Source organism: Oncorhynchus clarkii, chromosome 13 (assembly GCF_045791955.1).
Source record: "Oncorhynchus clarkii lewisi isolate Uvic-CL-2024 chromosome 13, UVic_Ocla_1.0, whole genome shotgun sequence".
In the NCBI taxonomy this organism is placed as follows: Eukaryota; Metazoa; Chordata; class Actinopteri; order Salmoniformes; family Salmonidae; genus Oncorhynchus; species Oncorhynchus clarkii.
This window is the reverse complement of record NC_092159.1, coordinates 2,683,881-2,702,788: the sequence shown is the minus strand read 5'-3', so window position 1 is coordinate 2,702,788 and position 18,908 is coordinate 2,683,881. Positions and strand designations below refer to the sequence as shown.

Below are 18,908 nucleotides of genomic sequence, written 5' to 3'. Positions count from 1 at the left end.
TTGGGGAGTTAGTTATAAGTATCCTTGGCCAGGCCATGTTGCAGAAAACGGGGGAAGGGTGGGAAGTGGTCGGGGCAGGGGAACAAAGACTTGGGGAGGAGCAACTAAAAGCAGCAGGTGAGGGAGGGGTTACAGACCAAGAGTCCTGAATCATAAAAGGCTTTGTTTTTAAACTACATTTTAGTCTAAGATCAATCTTGAAAAAAATCTAAAGTCAATTCTATTTCAAGTTCTACATCTCCAAATAAAGTTTAAACATCACAGCAATATTCTAGGGGTGGTTTTTGAGGGTCTGAACTCTGTTTGACCCCAACCATGACCAGAACCTTCAGAGAGGTTGTGATCTATATATGAGGGCCTCTCATAGCTTTGTATTGTGCTCGCTTTGGCAGCACATATACTAAAATTGGATCGATACAGAGAAGATTAGCATGGCCCCTGCGAAAGGATGACACGCAAATCCGTGAAGCGCTCCTTATTTTCCTCACACGTCGAGACACAGAGAAATTGGAACCAAACAGAGAAGATTGGGCGGTAGTGACCCGGGGAGAATAAATTGTCCATTCCCCTCAGTCTAGTCTAAGGAGGAGGGGAAATGCTGGATGAGAGAAGCTCAGTCTACAGTAGAATGACAGGAACATTTGTGAAGACTTCCTTAATTTTGAAATGGGGAGTGAGACAAGGTTGCAGCCTGAGACCAACTTTATTCAACATGTAGACAAATAATTGGCGAGTTAGGCACGGTTGCAGTCTGAGTTCAACTTTATTCAAAGTTTAAAAATGAATTGGGGAGTGAGACAAGGTTGCACTCTGAGTCCAACTTTATTCAATATCTACAAATGAATTGGAGAGAGACTTGTGTTCAATTTTAGTCCAGTTGTATTAAACATAACAAACTTGAATGTCACAACATTTTAAACAGACATCAAAGTCAGACTCAGACTCAAACTCTCTCCCTCTACTAATTGGGGAGTTAGTTATAAGTATCCTTGGCCAGGCCATGTTGCAGAAAACGGGGGAAGGGTGGGAAGTGGTCGGGGCAGGGGAACAAAGACTTGGGGAGGAGCAACTAAAAGCAGCAGGTGAGGGAGGGGTTACAGACCAAGAGTCCTGAATCATAAAAGGCTTTGTTTTTAAACTACATTTTAGTCTAAGATCAATCTTGAAAAAAATCTAAAGTCAATTCTATTTCAAGTTCTACATCTCCAAATAAAGTTTAAACATCACAGCAATATTCTAGGGGTGGTTTTTGAGGGTCTGAACTCTGTTTGACCCCAACCATGACCAGAACCTTCAGAGAGGTTGTGATCTATATATGAGGGCCTCTCATAGCTTTGTATTGTGCTCGCTTTGGCAGCACATATACTAAAATTGGATCGATACAGAGAAGATTAGCATGGCCCCTGCGAAAGGATGACACGCAAATCCGTGAAGCGCTCCTTATTTTCCTCACACGTCGAGACACAGAGAAATTGGAACCAAACAGAGAAGATTGGGCGGTAGTGACCCGGGGAGAATAAATTGTCCATTCCCCTCAGTCTAGTCTAAGGAGGAGGGGAAATGCTGGATGAGAGAAGCTCAGTCTACAGTAGAATGACAGGAACATTTGTGAAGACTTCCTTAATTTTGAAATGGGGAGTGAGACAAGGTTGCAGCCTGAGACCAACTTTATTCAACATGTAGACAAATAATTGGCGAGTTAGGCACGGTTGCAGTCTGAGTTCAACTTTATTCAAAGTTTAAAAATGAATTGGGGAGTGAGACAAGGTTGCACTCTGAGTCCAACTTTATTCAATATCTACAAATGAATTGGAGAGAGACTTGTGTTCAATTTTAGTCCAGTTGTATTAAACATAACAAACTTGAATGTCACAACATTTTAAACAGACATCAAAGTCAGACTCAGACTCAAACTCTCTCCCTCTACTAATTGGGGAGTTAGTTATAAGTATCCTTGGCCAGGCCATGTTGCAGAAAACGGGGGAAGGGTGGGAAGTGGTCGGGGCAGGGGAACAAAGACTTGGGGAGGAGCAACTAAAAGCAGCAGGTGAGGGAGGGGTTACAGACCAAGAGTCCTGAATCATAAAAGGCTTTGTTTTTAAACTACATTTTAGTCTAAGATCAATCTTGAAAAAAATCTAAAGTCAATTCTATTTCAAGTTCTACATCTCCAAATAAAGTTTAAACATCACAGCAATATTCTAGGGGTGGTTTTTGAGGGTCTGAACTCTGTTTGACCCCAACCATGACCAGAACCTTCAGAGAGGTTGTGATCTATATATGAGGGCCTCTCATAGCTTTGTATTGTGCTCGCTTTGGCAGCACATATACTAAAATTGGATCGATACAGAGAAGATTAGCATGGCCCCTGCGAAAGGATGACACGCAAATCCGTGAAGCGCTCCTTATTTTCCTCACACGTCGAGACACAGAGAAATTGGAACCAAACAGAGAAGATTGGGCGGTAGTGACCCGGGGAGAATAAATTGTCCATTCCCCTCAGTCTAGTCTAAGGAGGAGGGGAAATGCTGGATGAGAGAAGCTCAGTCTACAGTAGAATGACAGGAACATTTGTGAAGACTTCCTTAATTTTGAAATGGGGAGTGAGACAAGGTTGCAGCCTGAGACCAACTTTATTCAACATGTAGACAAATAATTGGCGAGTTAGGCACGGTTGCAGTCTGAGTTCAACTTTATTCAAAGTTTAAAAATGAATTGGGGAGTGAGACAAGGTTGCACTCTGAGTCCAACTTTATTCAATATCTACAAATGAATTGGAGAGAGACTTGTGTTCAATTTTAGTCCAGTTGTATTAAACATAACAAACTTGAATGTCACAACATTTTAAACAGACATCAAAGTCAGACTCAGACTCAAACTCTCTCCCTCTACTAATTGGGGAGTTAGTTATAAGTATCCTTGGCCAGGCCATGTTGCAGAAAACGGGGGAAGGGTGGGAAGTGGTCGGGGCAGGGGAACAAAGACTTGGGGAGGAGCAACTAAAAGCAGCAGGTGAGGGAGGGGTTACAGACCAAGAGTCCTGAATCATAAAAGGCTTTGTTTTTAAACTACATTTTAGTCTAAGATCAATCTTGAAAAAAATCTAAAGTCAATTCTATTTCAAGTTCTACATCTCCAAATAAAGTTTAAACATCACAGCAATATTCTAGGGGTGGTTTTTGAGGGTCTGAACTCTGTTTGACCCCAACCATGACCAGAACCTTCAGAGAGGTTGTGATCTATATATGAGGGCCTCTCATAGCTTTGTATTGTGCTCGCTTTGGCAGCACATATACTAAAATTGGATCGATACAGAGAAGATTAGCATGGCCCCTGCGAAAGGATGACACGCAAATCCGTGAAGCGCTCCTTATTTTCCTCACACGTCGAGACACAGAGAAATTGGAACCAAACAGAGAAGATTGGGCGGTAGTGACCCGGGGAGAATAAATTGTCCATTCCCCTCAGTCTAGTCTAAGGAGGAGGGGAAATGCTGGATGAGAGAAGCTCAGTCTACAGTAGAATGACAGGAACATTTGTGAAGACTTCCTTAATTTTGAAATGGGGAGTGAGACAAGGTTGCAGCCTGAGACCAACTTTATTCAACATGTAGACAAATAATTGGCGAGTTAGGCACGGTTGCAGTCTGAGTTCAACTTTATTCAAAGTTTAAAAATGAATTGGGGAGTGAGACAAGGTTGCACTCTGAGTCCAACTTTATTCAATATCTACAAATGAATTGGAGAGAGACTTGTGTTCAATTTTAGTCCAGTTGTATTAAACATAACAAACTTGAATGTCACAACATTTTAAACAGACATCAAAGTCAGACTCAGACTCAAACTCTCTCCCTCTACTAATTGGGGAGTTAGTTATAAGTATCCTTGGCCAGGCCATGTTGCAGAAAACGGGGGAAGGGTGGGAAGTGGTCGGGGCAGGGGAACAAAGACTTGGGGAGGAGCAACTAAAAGCAGCAGGTGAGGGAGGGGTTACAGACCAAGAGTCCTGAATCATAAAAGGCTTTGTTTTTAAACTACATTTTAGTCTAAGATCAATCTTGAAAAAAATCTAAAGTCAATTCTATTTCAAGTTCTACATCTCCAAATAAAGTTTAAACATCACAGCAATATTCTAGGGGTGGTTTTTGAGGGTCTGAACTCTGTTTGACCCCAACCATGACCAGAACCTTCAGAGAGGTTGTGATCTATATATGAGGGCCTCTCATAGCTTTGTATTGTGCTCGCTTTGGCAGCACATATACTAAAATTGGATCGATACAGAGAAGATTAGCATGGCCCCTGCGAAAGGATGACACGCAAATCCGTGAAGCGCTCCTTATTTTCCTCACACGTCGAGACACAGAGAAATTGGAACCAAACAGAGAAGATTGGGCGGTAGTGACCCGGGGAGAATAAATTGTCCATTCCCCTCAGTCTAGTCTAAGGAGGAGGGGAAATGCTGGATGAGAGAAGCTCAGTCTACAGTAGAATGACAGGAACATTTGTGAAGACTTCCTTAATTTTGAAATGGGGAGTGAGACAAGGTTGCAGCCTGAGACCAACTTTATTCAACATGTAGACAAATAATTGGCGAGTTAGGCACGGTTGCAGTCTGAGTTCAACTTTATTCAAAGTTTAAAAATGAATTGGGGAGTGAGACAAGGTTGCACTCTGAGTCCAACTTTATTCAATATCTACAAATGAATTGGAGAGAGACTTGTGTTCAATTTTAGTCCAGTTGTATTAAACATAACAAACTTGAATGTCACAACATTTTAAACAGACATCAAAGTCAGACTCAGACTCAAACTCTCTCCCTCTACTAATTGGGGAGTTAGTTATAAGTATCCTTGGCCAGGCCATGTTGCAGAAAACGGGGGAAGGGTGGGAAGTGGTCGGGGCAGGGGAACAAAGACTTGGGGAGGAGCAACTAAAAGCAGCAGGTGAGGGAGGGGTTACAGACCAAGAGTCCTGAATCATAAAAGGCTTTGTTTTTAAACTACATTTTAGTCTAAGATCAATCTTGAAAAAAATCTAAAGTCAATTCTATTTCAAGTTCTACATCTCCAAATAAAGTTTAAACATCACAGCAATATTCTAGGGGTGGTTTTTGAGGGTCTGAACTCTGTTTGACCCCAACCATGACCAGAACCTTCAGAGAGGTTGTGATCTATATATGAGGGCCTCTCATAGCTTTGTATTGTGCTCGCTTTGGCAGCACATATACTAAAATTGGATCGATACAGAGAAGATTAGCATGGCCCCTGCGAAAGGATGACACGCAAATCCGTGAAGCGCTCCTTATTTTCCTCACACGTCGAGACACAGAGAAATTGGAACCAAACAGAGAAGATTGGGCGGTAGTGACCCGGGGAGAATAAATTGTCCATTCCCCTCAGTCTAGTCTAAGGAGGAGGGGAAATGCTGGATGAGAGAAGCTCAGTCTACAGTAGAATGACAGGAACATTTGTGAAGACTTCCTTAATTTTGAAATGGGGAGTGAGACAAGGTTGCAGCCTGAGACCAACTTTATTCAACATGTAGACAAATAATTGGCGAGTTAGGCACGGTTGCAGTCTGAGTTCAACTTTATTCAAAGTTTAAAAATGAATTGGGGAGTGAGACAAGGTTGCACTCTGAGTCCAACTTTATTCAATATCTACAAATGAATTGGAGAGAGACTTGTGTTCAATTTTAGTCCAGTTGTATTAAACATAACAAACTTGAATGTCACAACATTTTAAACAGACATCAAAGTCAGACTCAGACTCAAACTCTCTCCCTCTACTAATTGGGGAGTTAGTTATAAGTATCCTTGGCCAGGCCATGTTGCAGAAAACGGGGGAAGGGTGGGAAGTGGTCGGGGCAGGGGAACAAAGACTTGGGGAGGAGCAACTAAAAGCAGCAGGTGAGGGAGGGGTTACAGACCAAGAGTCCTGAATCATAAAAGGCTTTGTTTTTAAACTACATTTTAGTCTAAGATCAATCTTGAAAAAAATCTAAAGTCAATTCTATTTCAAGTTCTACATCTCCAAATAAAGTTTAAACATCACAGCAATATTCTAGGGGTGGTTTTTGAGGGTCTGAACTCTGTTTGACCCCAACCATGACCAGAACCTTCAGAGAGGTTGTGATCTATATATGAGGGCCTCTCATAGCTTTGTATTGTGCTCGCTTTGGCAGCACATATACTAAAATTGGATCGATACAGAGAAGATTAGCATGGCCCCTGCGAAAGGATGACACGCAAATCCGTGAAGCGCTCCTTATTTTCCTCACACGTCGAGACACAGAGAAATTGGAACCAAACAGAGAAGATTGGGCGGTAGTGACCCGGGGAGAATAAATTGTCCATTCCCCTCAGTCTAGTCTAAGGAGGAGGGGAAATGCTGGATGAGAGAAGCTCAGTCTACAGTAGAATGACAGGAACATTTGTGAAGACTTCCTTAATTTTGAAATGGGGAGTGAGACAAGGTTGCAGCCTGAGACCAACTTTATTCAACATGTAGACAAATAATTGGCGAGTTAGGCACGGTTGCAGTCTGAGTTCAACTTTATTCAAAGTTTAAAAATGAATTGGGGAGTGAGACAAGGTTGCACTCTGAGTCCAACTTTATTCAATATCTACAAATGAATTGGAGAGAGACTTGTGTTCAATTTTAGTCCAGTTGTATTAAACATAACAAACTTGAATGTCACAACATTTTAAACAGACATCAAAGTCAGACTCAGACTCAAACTCTCTCCCTCTACTAATTGGGGAGTTAGTTATAAGTATCCTTGGCCAGGCCATGTTGCAGAAAACGGGGGAAGGGTGGGAAGTGGTCGGGGCAGGGGAACAAAGACTTGGGGAGGAGCAACTAAAAGCAGCAGGTGAGGGAGGGGTTACAGACCAAGAGTCCTGAATCATAAAAGGCTTTGTTTTTAAACTACATTTTAGTCTAAGATCAATCTTGAAAAAAATCTAAAGTCAATTCTATTTCAAGTTCTACATCTCCAAATAAAGTTTAAACATCACAGCAATATTCTAGGGGTGGTTTTTGAGGGTCTGAACTCTGTTTGACCCCAACCATGACCAGAACCTTCAGAGAGGTTGTGATCTATATATGAGGGCCTCTCATAGCTTTGTATTGTGCTCGCTTTGGCAGCACATATACTAAAATTGGATCGATACAGAGAAGATTAGCATGGCCCCTGCGAAAGGATGACACGCAAATCCGTGAAGCGCTCCTTATTTTCCTCACACGTCGAGACACAGAGAAATTGGAACCAAACAGAGAAGATTGGGCGGTAGTGACCCGGGGAGAATAAATTGTCCATTCCCCTCAGTCTAGTCTAAGGAGGAGGGGAAATGCTGGATGAGAGAAGCTCAGTCTACAGTAGAATGACAGGAACATTTGTGAAGACTTCCTTAATTTTGAAATGGGGAGTGAGACAAGGTTGCAGCCTGAGACCAACTTTATTCAACATGTAGACAAATAATTGGCGAGTTAGGCACGGTTGCAGTCTGAGTTCAACTTTATTCAAAGTTTAAAAATGAATTGGGGAGTGAGACAAGGTTGCACTCTGAGTCCAACTTTATTCAATATCTACAAATGAATTGGAGAGAGACTTGTGTTCAATTTTAGTCCAGTTGTATTAAACATAACAAACTTGAATGTCACAACATTTTAAACAGACATCAAAGTCAGACTCAGACTCAAACTCTCTCCCTCTACTAATTGGGGAGTTAGTTATAAGTATCCTTGGCCAGGCCATGTTGCAGAAAACGGGGGAAGGGTGGGAAGTGGTCGGGGCAGGGGAACAAAGACTTGGGGAGGAGCAACTAAAAGCAGCAGGTGAGGGAGGGGTTACAGACCAAGAGTCCTGAATCATAAAAGGCTTTGTTTTTAAACTACATTTTAGTCTAAGATCAATCTTGAAAAAAATCTAAAGTCAATTCTATTTCAAGTTCTACATCTCCAAATAAAGTTTAAACATCACAGCAATATTCTAGGGGTGGTTTTTGAGGGTCTGAACTCTGTTTGACCCCAACCATGACCAGAACCTTCAGAGAGGTTGTGATCTATATATGAGGGCCTCTCATAGCTTTGTATTGTGCTCGCTTTGGCAGCACATATACTAAAATTGGATCGATACAGAGAAGATTAGCATGGCCCCTGCGAAAGGATGACACGCAAATCCGTGAAGCGCTCCTTATTTTCCTCACACGTCGAGACACAGAGAAATTGGAACCAAACAGAGAAGATTGGGCGGTAGTGACCCGGGGAGAATAAATTGTCCATTCCCCTCAGTCTAGTCTAAGGAGGAGGGGAAATGCTGGATGAGAGAAGCTCAGTCTACAGTAGAATGACAGGAACATTTGTGAAGACTTCCTTAATTTTGAAATGGGGAGTGAGACAAGGTTGCAGCCTGAGACCAACTTTATTCAACATGTAGACAAATAATTGGCGAGTTAGGCACGGTTGCAGTCTGAGTTCAACTTTATTCAAAGTTTAAAAATGAATTGGGGAGTGAGACAAGGTTGCACTCTGAGTCCAACTTTATTCAATATCTACAAATGAATTGGAGAGAGACTTGTGTTCAATTTTAGTCCAGTTGTATTAAACATAACAAACTTGAATGTCACAACATTTTAAACAGACATCAAAGTCAGACTCAGACTCAAACTCTCTCCCTCTACTAATTGGGGAGTTAGTTATAAGTATCCTTGGCCAGGCCATGTTGCAGAAAACGGGGGAAGGGTGGGAAGTGGTCGGGGCAGGGGAACAAAGACTTGGGGAGGAGCAACTAAAAGCAGCAGGTGAGGGAGGGGTTACAGACCAAGAGTCCTGAATCATAAAAGGCTTTGTTTTTAAACTACATTTTAGTCTAAGATCAATCTTGAAAAAAATCTAAAGTCAATTCTATTTCAAGTTCTACATCTCCAAATAAAGTTTAAACATCACAGCAATATTCTAGGGGTGGTTTTTGAGGGTCTGAACTCTGTTTGACCCCAACCATGACCAGAACCTTCAGAGAGGTTGTGATCTATATATGAGGGCCTCTCATAGCTTTGTATTGTGCTCGCTTTGGCAGCACATATACTAAAATTGGATCGATACAGAGAAGATTAGCATGGCCCCTGCGAAAGGATGACACGCAAATCCGTGAAGCGCTCCTTATTTTCCTCACACGTCGAGACACAGAGAAATTGGAACCAAACAGAGAAGATTGGGCGGTAGTGACCCGGGGAGAATAAATTGTCCATTCCCCTCAGTCTAGTCTAAGGAGGAGGGGAAATGCTGGATGAGAGAAGCTCAGTCTACAGTAGAATGACAGGAACATTTGTGAAGACTTCCTTAATTTTGAAATGGGGAGTGAGACAAGGTTGCAGCCTGAGACCAACTTTATTCAACATGTAGACAAATAATTGGCGAGTTAGGCACGGTTGCAGTCTGAGTTCAACTTTATTCAAAGTTTAAAAATGAATTGGGGAGTGAGACAAGGTTGCACTCTGAGTCCAACTTTATTCAATATCTACAAATGAATTGGAGAGAGACTTGTGTTCAATTTTAGTCCAGTTGTATTAAACATAACAAACTTGAATGTCACAACATTTTAAACAGACATCAAAGTCAGACTCAGACTCAAACTCTCTCCCTCTACTAATTGGGGAGTTAGTTATAAGTATCCTTGGCCAGGCCATGTTGCAGAAAACGGGGGAAGGGTGGGAAGTGGTCGGGGCAGGGGAACAAAGACTTGGGGAGGAGCAACTAAAAGCAGCAGGTGAGGGAGGGGTTACAGACCAAGAGTCCTGAATCATAAAAGGCTTTGTTTTTAAACTACATTTTAGTCTAAGATCAATCTTGAAAAAAATCTAAAGTCAATTCTATTTCAAGTTCTACATCTCCAAATAAAGTTTAAACATCACAGCAATATTCTAGGGGTGGTTTTTGAGGGTCTGAACTCTGTTTGACCCCAACCATGACCAGAACCTTCAGAGAGGTTGTGATCTATATATGAGGGCCTCTCATAGCTTTGTATTGTGCTCGCTTTGGCAGCACATATACTAAAATTGGATCGATACAGAGAAGATTAGCATGGCCCCTGCGAAAGGATGACACGCAAATCCGTGAAGCGCTCCTTATTTTCCTCACACGTCGAGACACAGAGAAATTGGAACCAAACAGAGAAGATTGGGCGGTAGTGACCCGGGGAGAATAAATTGTCCATTCCCCTCAGTCTAGTCTAAGGAGGAGGGGAAATGCTGGATGAGAGAAGCTCAGTCTACAGTAGAATGACAGGAACATTTGTGAAGACTTCCTTAATTTTGAAATGGGGAGTGAGACAAGGTTGCAGCCTGAGACCAACTTTATTCAACATGTAGACAAATAATTGGCGAGTTAGGCACGGTTGCAGTCTGAGTTCAACTTTATTCAAAGTTTAAAAATGAATTGGGGAGTGAGACAAGGTTGCACTCTGAGTCCAACTTTATTCAATATCTACAAATGAATTGGAGAGAGACTTGTGTTCAATTTTAGTCCAGTTGTATTAAACATAACAAACTTGAATGTCACAACATTTTAAACAGACATCAAAGTCAGACTCAGACTCAAACTCTCTCCCTCTACTAATTGGGGAGTTAGTTATAAGTATCCTTGGCCAGGCCATGTTGCAGAAAACGGGGGAAGGGTGGGAAGTGGTCGGGGCAGGGGAACAAAGACTTGGGGAGGAGCAACTAAAAGCAGCAGGTGAGGGAGGGGTTACAGACCAAGAGTCCTGAATCATAAAAGGCTTTGTTTTTAAACTACATTTTAGTCTAAGATCAATCTTGAAAAAAATCTAAAGTCAATTCTATTTCAAGTTCTACATCTCCAAATAAAGTTTAAACATCACAGCAATATTCTAGGGGTGGTTTTTGAGGGTCTGAACTCTGTTTGACCCCAACCATGACCAGAACCTTCAGAGAGGTTGTGATCTATATATGAGGGCCTCTCATAGCTTTGTATTGTGCTCGCTTTGGCAGCACATATACTAAAATTGGATCGATACAGAGAAGATTAGCATGGCCCCTGCGAAAGGATGACACGCAAATCCGTGAAGCGCTCCTTATTTTCCTCACACGTCGAGACACAGAGAAATTGGAACCAAACAGAGAAGATTGGGCGGTAGTGACCCGGGGAGAATAAATTGTCCATTCCCCTCAGTCTAGTCTAAGGAGGAGGGGAAATGCTGGATGAGAGAAGCTCAGTCTACAGTAGAATGACAGGAACATTTGTGAAGACTTCCTTAATTTTGAAATGGGGAGTGAGACAAGGTTGCAGCCTGAGACCAACTTTATTCAACATGTAGACAAATAATTGGCGAGTTAGGCACGGTTGCAGTCTGAGTTCAACTTTATTCAAAGTTTAAAAATGAATTGGGGAGTGAGACAAGGTTGCACTCTGAGTCCAACTTTATTCAATATCTACAAATGAATTGGAGAGAGACTTGTGTTCAATTTTAGTCCAGTTGTATTAAACATAACAAACTTGAATGTCACAACATTTTAAACAGACATCAAAGTCAGACTCAGACTCAAACTCTCTCCCTCTACTAATTGGGGAGTTAGTTATAAGTATCCTTGGCCAGGCCATGTTGCAGAAAACGGGGGAAGGGTGGGAAGTGGTCGGGGCAGGGGAACAAAGACTTGGGGAGGAGCAACTAAAAGCAGCAGGTGAGGGAGGGGTTACAGACCAAGAGTCCTGAATCATAAAAGGCTTTGTTTTTAAACTACATTTTAGTCTAAGATCAATCTTGAAAAAAATCTAAAGTCAATTCTATTTCAAGTTCTACATCTCCAAATAAAGTTTAAACATCACAGCAATATTCTAGGGGTGGTTTTTGAGGGTCTGAACTCTGTTTGACCCCAACCATGACCAGAACCTTCAGAGAGGTTGTGATCTATATATGAGGGCCTCTCATAGCTTTGTATTGTGCTCGCTTTGGCAGCACATATACTAAAATTGGATCGATACAGAGAAGATTAGCATGGCCCCTGCGAAAGGATGACACGCAAATCCGTGAAGCGCTCCTTATTTTCCTCACACGTCGAGACACAGAGAAATTGGAACCAAACAGAGAAGATTGGGCGGTAGTGACCCGGGGAGAATAAATTGTCCATTCCCCTCAGTCTAGTCTAAGGAGGAGGGGAAATGCTGGATGAGAGAAGCTCAGTCTACAGTAGAATGACAGGAACATTTGTGAAGACTTCCTTAATTTTGAAATGGGGAGTGAGACAAGGTTGCAGCCTGAGACCAACTTTATTCAACATGTAGACAAATAATTGGCGAGTTAGGCACGGTTGCAGTCTGAGTTCAACTTTATTCAAAGTTTAAAAATGAATTGGGGAGTGAGACAAGGTTGCACTCTGAGTCCAACTTTATTCAATATCTACAAATGAATTGGAGAGAGACTTGTGTTCAATTTTAGTCCAGTTGTATTAAACATAACAAACTTGAATGTCACAACATTTTAAACAGACATCAAAGTCAGACTCAGACTCAAACTCTCTCCCTCTACTAATTGGGGAGTTAGTTATAAGTATCCTTGGCCAGGCCATGTTGCAGAAAACGGGGGAAGGGTGGGAAGTGGTCGGGGCAGGGGAACAAAGACTTGGGGAGGAGCAACTAAAAGCAGCAGGTGAGGGAGGGGTTACAGACCAAGAGTCCTGAATCATAAAAGGCTTTGTTTTTAAACTACATTTTAGTCTAAGATCAATCTTGAAAAAAATCTAAAGTCAATTCTATTTCAAGTTCTACATCTCCAAATAAAGTTTAAACATCACAGCAATATTCTAGGGGTGGTTTTTGAGGGTCTGAACTCTGTTTGACCCCAACCATGACCAGAACCTTCAGAGAGGTTGTGATCTATATATGAGGGCCTCTCATAGCTTTGTATTGTGCTCGCTTTGGCAGCACATATACTAAAATTGGATCGATACAGAGAAGATTAGCATGGCCCCTGCGAAAGGATGACACGCAAATCCGTGAAGCGCTCCTTATTTTCCTCACACGTCGAGACACAGAGAAATTGGAACCAAACAGAGAAGATTGGGCGGTAGTGACCCGGGGAGAATAAATTGTCCATTCCCCTCAGTCTAGTCTAAGGAGGAGGGGAAATGCTGGATGAGAGAAGCTCAGTCTACAGTAGAATGACAGGAACATTTGTGAAGACTTCCTTAATTTTGAAATGGGGAGTGAGACAAGGTTGCAGCCTGAGACCAACTTTATTCAACATGTAGACAAATAATTGGCGAGTTAGGCACGGTTGCAGTCTGAGTTCAACTTTATTCAAAGTTTAAAAATGAATTGGGGAGTGAGACAAGGTTGCACTCTGAGTCCAACTTTATTCAATATCTACAAATGAATTGGAGAGAGACTTGTGTTCAATTTTAGTCCAGTTGTATTAAACATAACAAACTTGAATGTCACAACATTTTAAACAGACATCAAAGTCAGACTCAGACTCAAACTCTCTCCCTCTACTAATTGGGGAGTTAGTTATAAGTATCCTTGGCCAGGCCATGTTGCAGAAAACGGGGGAAGGGTGGGAAGTGGTCGGGGCAGGGGAACAAAGACTTGGGGAGGAGCAACTAAAAGCAGCAGGTGAGGGAGGGGTTACAGACCAAGAGTCCTGAATCATAAAAGGCTTTGTTTTTAAACTACATTTTAGTCTAAGATCAATCTTGAAAAAAATCTAAAGTCAATTCTATTTCAAGTTCTACATCTCCAAATAAAGTTTAAACATCACAGCAATATTCTAGGGGTGGTTTTTGAGGGTCTGAACTCTGTTTGACCCCAACCATGACCAGAACCTTCAGAGAGGTTGTGATCTATATATGAGGGCCTCTCATAGCTTTGTATTGTGCTCGCTTTGGCAGCACATATACTAAAATTGGATCGATACAGAGAAGATTAGCATGGCCCCTGCGAAAGGATGACACGCAAATCCGTGAAGCGCTCCTTATTTTCCTCACACGTCGAGACACAGAGAAATTGGAACCAAACAGAGAAGATTGGGCGGTAGTGACCCGGGGAGAATAAATTGTCCATTCCCCTCAGTCTAGTCTAAGGAGGAGGGGAAATGCTGGATGAGAGAAGCTCAGTCTACAGTAGAATGACAGGAACATTTGTGAAGACTTCCTTAATTTTGAAATGGGGAGTGAGACAAGGTTGCAGCCTGAGACCAACTTTATTCAACATGTAGACAAATAATTGGCGAGTTAGGCACGGTTGCAGTCTGAGTTCAACTTTATTCAAAGTTTAAAAATGAATTGGGGAGTGAGACAAGGTTGCACTCTGAGTCCAACTTTATTCAATATCTACAAATGAATTGGAGAGAGACTTGTGTTCAATTTTAGTCCAGTTGTATTAAACATAACAAACTTGAATGTCACAACATTTTAAACAGACATCAAAGTCAGACTCAGACTCAAACTCTCTCCCTCTACTAATTGGGGAGTTAGTTATAAGTATCCTTGGCCAGGCCATGTTGCAGAAAACGGGGGAAGGGTGGGAAGTGGTCGGGGCAGGGGAACAAAGACTTGGGGAGGAGCAACTAAAAGCAGCAGGTGAGGGAGGGGTTACAGACCAAGAGTCCTGAATCATAAAAGGCTTTGTTTTTAAACTACATTTTAGTCTAAGATCAATCTTGAAAAAAATCTAAAGTCAATTCTATTTCAAGTTCTACATCTCCAAATAAAGTTTAAACATCACAGCAATATTCTAGGGGTGGTTTTTGAGGGTCTGAACTCTGTTTGACCCCAACCATGACCAGAACCTTCAGAGAGGTTGTGATCTATATATGAGGGCCTCTCATAGCTTTGTATTGTGCTCGCTTTGGCAGCACATATACTAAAATTGGATCGATACAGAGAAGATTAGCATGGCCCCTGCGAAAGGATGACACGCAAATCCGTGAAGCGCTCCTTATTTTCCTCACACGTCGAGACACAGAGAAATTGGAACCAAACAGAGAAGATTGGGCGGTAGTGACCCGGGGAGAATAAATTGTCCATTCCCCTCAGTCTAGTCTAAGGAGGAGGGGAAATGCTGGATGAGAGAAGCTCAGTCTACAGTAGAATGACAGGAACATTTGTGAAGACTTCCTTAATTTTGAAATGGGGAGTGAGACAAGGTTGCAGCCTGAGACCAACTTTATTCAACATGTAGACAAATAATTGGCGAGTTAGGCACGGTTGCAGTCTGAGTTCAACTTTATTCAAAGTTTAAAAATGAATTGGGGAGTGAGACAAGGTTGCACTCTGAGTCCAACTTTATTCAATATCTACAAATGAATTGGAGAGAGACTTGTGTTCAATTTTAGTCCAGTTGTATTAAACATAACAAACTTGAATGTCACAACATTTTAAACAGACATCAAAGTCAGACTCAGACTCAAACTCTCTCCCTCTACTAATTGGGGAGTTAGTTATAAGTATCCTTGGCCAGGCCATGTTGCAGAAAACGGGGGAAGGGTGGGAAGTGGTCGGGGCAGGGGAACAAAGACTTGGGGAGGAGCAACTAAAAGCAGCAGGTGAGGGAGGGGTTACAGACCAAGAGTCCTGAATCATAAAAGGCTTTGTTTTTAAACTACATTTTAGTCTAAGATCAATCTTGAAAAAAATCTAAAGTCAATTCTATTTCAAGTTCTACATCTCCAAATAAAGTTTAAACATCACAGCAATATTCTAGGGGTGGTTTTTGAGGGTCTGAACTCTGTTTGACCCCAACCATGACCAGAACCTTCAGAGAGGTTGTGATCTATATATGAGGGCCTCTCATAGCTTTGTATTGTGCTCGCTTTGGCAGCACATATACTAAAATTGGATCGATACAGAGAAGATTAGCATGGCCCCTGCGAAAGGATGACACGCAAATCCGTGAAGCGCTCCTTATTTTCCTCACACGTCGAGACACAGAGAAATTGGAACCAAACAGAGAAGATTGGGCGGTAGTGACCCGGGGAGAATAAATTGTCCATTCCCCTCAGTCTAGTCTAAGGAGGAGGGGAAATGCTGGATGAGAGAAGCTCAGTCTACAGTAGAATGACAGGAACATTTGTGAAGACTTCCTTAATTTTGAAATGGGGAGTGAGACAAGGTTGCAGCCTGAGACCAACTTTATTCAACATGTAGACAAATAATTGGCGAGTTAGGCACGGTTGCAGTCTGAGTTCAACTTTATTCAAAGTTTAAAAATGAATTGGGGAGTGAGACAAGGTTGCACTCTGAGTCCAACTTTATTCAATATCTACAAATGAATTGGAGAGAGACTTGTGTTCAATTTTAGTCCAGTTGTATTAAACATAACAAACTTGAATGTCACAACATTTTAAACAGACATCAAAGTCAGACTCAGACTCAAACTCTCTCCCTCTACTAATTGGGGAGTTAGTTATAAGTATCCTTGGCCAGGCCATGTTGCAGAAAACGGGGGAAGGGTGGGAAGTGGTCGGGGCAGGGGAACAAAGACTTGGGGAGGAGCAACTAAAAGCAGCAGGTGAGGGAGGGGTTACAGACCAAGAGTCCTGAATCATAAAAGGCTTTGTTTTTAAACTACATTTTAGTCTAAGATCAATCTTGAAAAAAATCTAAAGTCAATTCTATTTCAAGTTCTACATCTCCAAATAAAGTTTAAACATCACAGCAATATTCTAGGGGTGGTTTTTGAGGGTCTGAACTCTGTTTGACCCCAACCATGACCAGAACCTTCAGAGAGGTTGTGATCTATATATGAGGGCCTCTCATAGCTTTGTATTGTGCTCGCTTTGGCAGCACATATACTAAAATTGGATCGATACAGAGAAGATTAGCATGGCCCCTGCGAAAGGATGACACGCAAATCCGTGAAGCGCTCCTTATTTTCCTCACACGTCGAGACACAGAGAAATTGGAACCAAACAGAGAAGATTGGGCGGTAGTGACCCGGGGAGAATAAATTGTCCATTCCCCTCAGTCTAGTCTAAGGAGGAGGGGAAATGCTGGATGAGAGAAGCTCAGTCTACAGTAGAATGACAGGAACATTTGTGAAGACTTCCTTAATTTTGAAATGGGGAGTGAGACAAGGTTGCAGCCTGAGACCAACTTTATTCAACATGTAGACAAATAATTGGCGAGTTAGGCACGGTTGCAGTCTGAGTTCAACTTTATTCAAAGTTTAAAAATGAATTGGGGAGTGAGACAAGGTTGCACTCTGAGTCCAACTTTATTCAATATCTACAAATGAATTGGAGAGAGACTTGTGTTCAATTTTAGTCCAGTTGTATTAAACATAACAAACTTGAATGTCACAACATTTTAAACAGACATCAAAGTCAGACTCAGACTCAAACTCTCTCCCTCTACTAATTGGGGAGTTAGTTATAAGTATCCTTGGCCAGGCCATGTTGCAGAAAACGGGGGAAGGGTGGGAAGTGGTCGGGGCAGGGGAACAAAGACTTGGGGAGGAGCAACTAAAAGCAGCAGGTGAGGGAGGGGTTACAGACCAAGAGTCCTGAATCATAAAAGGCTTTGTTTTTAAACTACATTTTAGTCTAAGATCAATCTTGAAAAAAATCTAAAGTCAATTCTATTTCAAGTTCTACATCTCCAAATAAAGTTTAAACATCACAGCAATATTCTAGGGGTGGTTTTTGAGGGTCTGAACTCTGTTTGACCCCAACCATGACCAGAACCTTCAGAGAGGTTGTGATCTATATATGAGGGCCTCTCATAGCTTTGTATTGTGCTCGCTTTGGCAGCACATATACTAAAATTGGATCGATACAGAGAAGATTAGCATGGCCCCTGCGAAAGGATGACACGCAAATCCGTGAAGCGCTCCTTATTTTCCTCACACGTCGAGACACAGAGAAATTGGAACCAAACAGAGAAGATTGGGCGGTAGTGACCCGGGGAGAATAAATTGTCCATTCCCCTCAGTCTAGTCTAAGGAGGAGGGGAAATGCTGGATGAGAGAAGCTCAGTCTACAGTAGAATGACAGGAACATTTGTGAAGACTTCCTTAATTTTGAAATGGGGAGTGAGACAAGGTTGCAGCCTGAGACCAACTTTATTCAACATGTAGACAAATAATTGGCGAGTTAGGCACGGTTGCAGTCTGAGTTCAACTTTATTCAAAGTTTAAAAATGAATTGGGGAGTGAGACAAGGTTGCACTCTGAGTCCAACTTTATTCAATATCTACAAATGAATTGGAGAGAGACTTGTGTTCAATTTTAGTCCAGTTGTATTAAACATAACAAACTTGAATGTCACAACATTTTAAACAGACATCAAAGTCAGACTCAGACTCAAACTCTCTCCCTCTACTAATTGGGGAGTTAGTTATAAGTATCCTTGGCCAGGCCATGTTGCAGAAAACGGGGGAAGGGTGGGAAGTGGTCGGGGCAGGGGAACAAAGACTTGGGGAGGAGCAACTAAAAGCAGCAGGTGAGGGAGGGGTTACAGACCAAGAGTCCTGAATCATAAAAGGCTTTGTTTTTAAACTACATTTTAGTCTAAGATCAATCTTGAAAAAAATCTAAAGTCAATTCTATTTCAAGTTCTACATCTCCAAATAAAGTTTAAACATCACAGCAATATTCTAGGGGTGGTTTTTGAGGGTCTGAACTCTGTTTGACCCCAACCATGACCAGAACCTTCAGAGAGGTTGTGATCTATATATGAGGGCCTCTCATAGCTTTGTATTGTGCTCGCTTTGGCAGCACATATACTAAAATTGGATCGATACAGAGAAGATTAGCATGGCCCCTGCGAAAGGATGACACGCAAATCCGTGAAGCGCTCCTTATTTTCCTCACACGTCGAGACACAGAGAAATTGGAACCAAACAGAGAAGATTGGGCGGTAGTGACCCGGGGAGAATAAATTGTCCATTCCCCTCAG

General features: G+C 41.9%; 20 non-coding genes across 20 annotated transcripts; all 20 read left to right on the top strand.

The window, feature by feature from the left end:
- The first annotated feature begins 376 nt into the window (after window positions 1-376).
- On the top strand, window positions 377-483 carry LOC139365393 (U6 spliceosomal RNA). Its single transcript, XR_011626676.1, has one exon. It is a non-coding gene; the product is annotated as a U6 spliceosomal RNA (small nuclear RNA).
- An 858-nt stretch (window positions 484-1,341) lies between these two features.
- On the top strand, window positions 1,342-1,448 carry LOC139365392 (U6 spliceosomal RNA). Its single transcript, XR_011626675.1, has one exon. It is a non-coding gene; the product is annotated as a U6 spliceosomal RNA (small nuclear RNA).
- An 858-nt stretch (window positions 1,449-2,306) lies between these two features.
- LOC139365391 (U6 spliceosomal RNA) lies at window positions 2,307-2,413 on the top strand. The gene has a single exon (XR_011626674.1). It is a non-coding gene; the product is annotated as a U6 spliceosomal RNA (small nuclear RNA).
- Window positions 2,414-3,271: 858 nt separating this feature from the next.
- Window positions 3,272-3,378, top strand: LOC139365390 (U6 spliceosomal RNA). Its single transcript, XR_011626673.1, has one exon. It is a non-coding gene; the product is annotated as a U6 spliceosomal RNA (small nuclear RNA).
- Window positions 3,379-4,236: 858 nt separating this feature from the next.
- On the top strand, window positions 4,237-4,343 carry LOC139365388 (U6 spliceosomal RNA). Its single transcript, XR_011626672.1, has one exon. It is a non-coding gene; the product is annotated as a U6 spliceosomal RNA (small nuclear RNA).
- An 858-nt stretch (window positions 4,344-5,201) lies between these two features.
- LOC139365387 (U6 spliceosomal RNA) lies at window positions 5,202-5,308 on the top strand. Its single transcript, XR_011626671.1, has one exon. It is a non-coding gene; the product is annotated as a U6 spliceosomal RNA (small nuclear RNA).
- An 858-nt stretch (window positions 5,309-6,166) lies between these two features.
- LOC139365386 (U6 spliceosomal RNA) lies at window positions 6,167-6,273 on the top strand. The gene has a single exon (XR_011626670.1). It is a non-coding gene; the product is annotated as a U6 spliceosomal RNA (small nuclear RNA).
- An 858-nt stretch (window positions 6,274-7,131) lies between these two features.
- LOC139365385 (U6 spliceosomal RNA) lies at window positions 7,132-7,238 on the top strand. The gene has a single exon (XR_011626669.1). It is a non-coding gene; the product is annotated as a U6 spliceosomal RNA (small nuclear RNA).
- Window positions 7,239-8,096: 858 nt separating this feature from the next.
- On the top strand, window positions 8,097-8,203 carry LOC139365384 (U6 spliceosomal RNA). The gene has a single exon (XR_011626668.1). It is a non-coding gene; the product is annotated as a U6 spliceosomal RNA (small nuclear RNA).
- An 858-nt stretch (window positions 8,204-9,061) lies between these two features.
- Window positions 9,062-9,168, top strand: LOC139365383 (U6 spliceosomal RNA). Its single transcript, XR_011626667.1, has one exon. It is a non-coding gene; the product is annotated as a U6 spliceosomal RNA (small nuclear RNA).
- An 858-nt stretch (window positions 9,169-10,026) lies between these two features.
- LOC139365382 (U6 spliceosomal RNA) lies at window positions 10,027-10,133 on the top strand. The gene has a single exon (XR_011626666.1). It is a non-coding gene; the product is annotated as a U6 spliceosomal RNA (small nuclear RNA).
- An 858-nt stretch (window positions 10,134-10,991) lies between these two features.
- Window positions 10,992-11,098, top strand: LOC139365376 (U6 spliceosomal RNA). Its single transcript, XR_011626660.1, has one exon. It is a non-coding gene; the product is annotated as a U6 spliceosomal RNA (small nuclear RNA).
- An 858-nt stretch (window positions 11,099-11,956) lies between these two features.
- LOC139365366 (U6 spliceosomal RNA) lies at window positions 11,957-12,063 on the top strand. The gene has a single exon (XR_011626651.1). It is a non-coding gene; the product is annotated as a U6 spliceosomal RNA (small nuclear RNA).
- An 858-nt stretch (window positions 12,064-12,921) lies between these two features.
- Window positions 12,922-13,028, top strand: LOC139365354 (U6 spliceosomal RNA). Its single transcript, XR_011626640.1, has one exon. It is a non-coding gene; the product is annotated as a U6 spliceosomal RNA (small nuclear RNA).
- An 858-nt stretch (window positions 13,029-13,886) lies between these two features.
- LOC139365343 (U6 spliceosomal RNA) lies at window positions 13,887-13,993 on the top strand. Its single transcript, XR_011626630.1, has one exon. It is a non-coding gene; the product is annotated as a U6 spliceosomal RNA (small nuclear RNA).
- An 858-nt stretch (window positions 13,994-14,851) lies between these two features.
- Window positions 14,852-14,958, top strand: LOC139365332 (U6 spliceosomal RNA). The gene has a single exon (XR_011626619.1). It is a non-coding gene; the product is annotated as a U6 spliceosomal RNA (small nuclear RNA).
- An 858-nt stretch (window positions 14,959-15,816) lies between these two features.
- LOC139365320 (U6 spliceosomal RNA) lies at window positions 15,817-15,923 on the top strand. Its single transcript, XR_011626609.1, has one exon. It is a non-coding gene; the product is annotated as a U6 spliceosomal RNA (small nuclear RNA).
- Window positions 15,924-16,781: 858 nt separating this feature from the next.
- On the top strand, window positions 16,782-16,888 carry LOC139365309 (U6 spliceosomal RNA). The gene has a single exon (XR_011626599.1). It is a non-coding gene; the product is annotated as a U6 spliceosomal RNA (small nuclear RNA).
- Window positions 16,889-17,746: 858 nt separating this feature from the next.
- Window positions 17,747-17,853, top strand: LOC139365298 (U6 spliceosomal RNA). Its single transcript, XR_011626588.1, has one exon. It is a non-coding gene; the product is annotated as a U6 spliceosomal RNA (small nuclear RNA).
- Window positions 17,854-18,711: 858 nt separating this feature from the next.
- LOC139365286 (U6 spliceosomal RNA) lies at window positions 18,712-18,818 on the top strand. The gene has a single exon (XR_011626576.1). It is a non-coding gene; the product is annotated as a U6 spliceosomal RNA (small nuclear RNA).
- The last annotated feature ends 90 nt before the right edge of the window (window positions 18,819-18,908 follow it).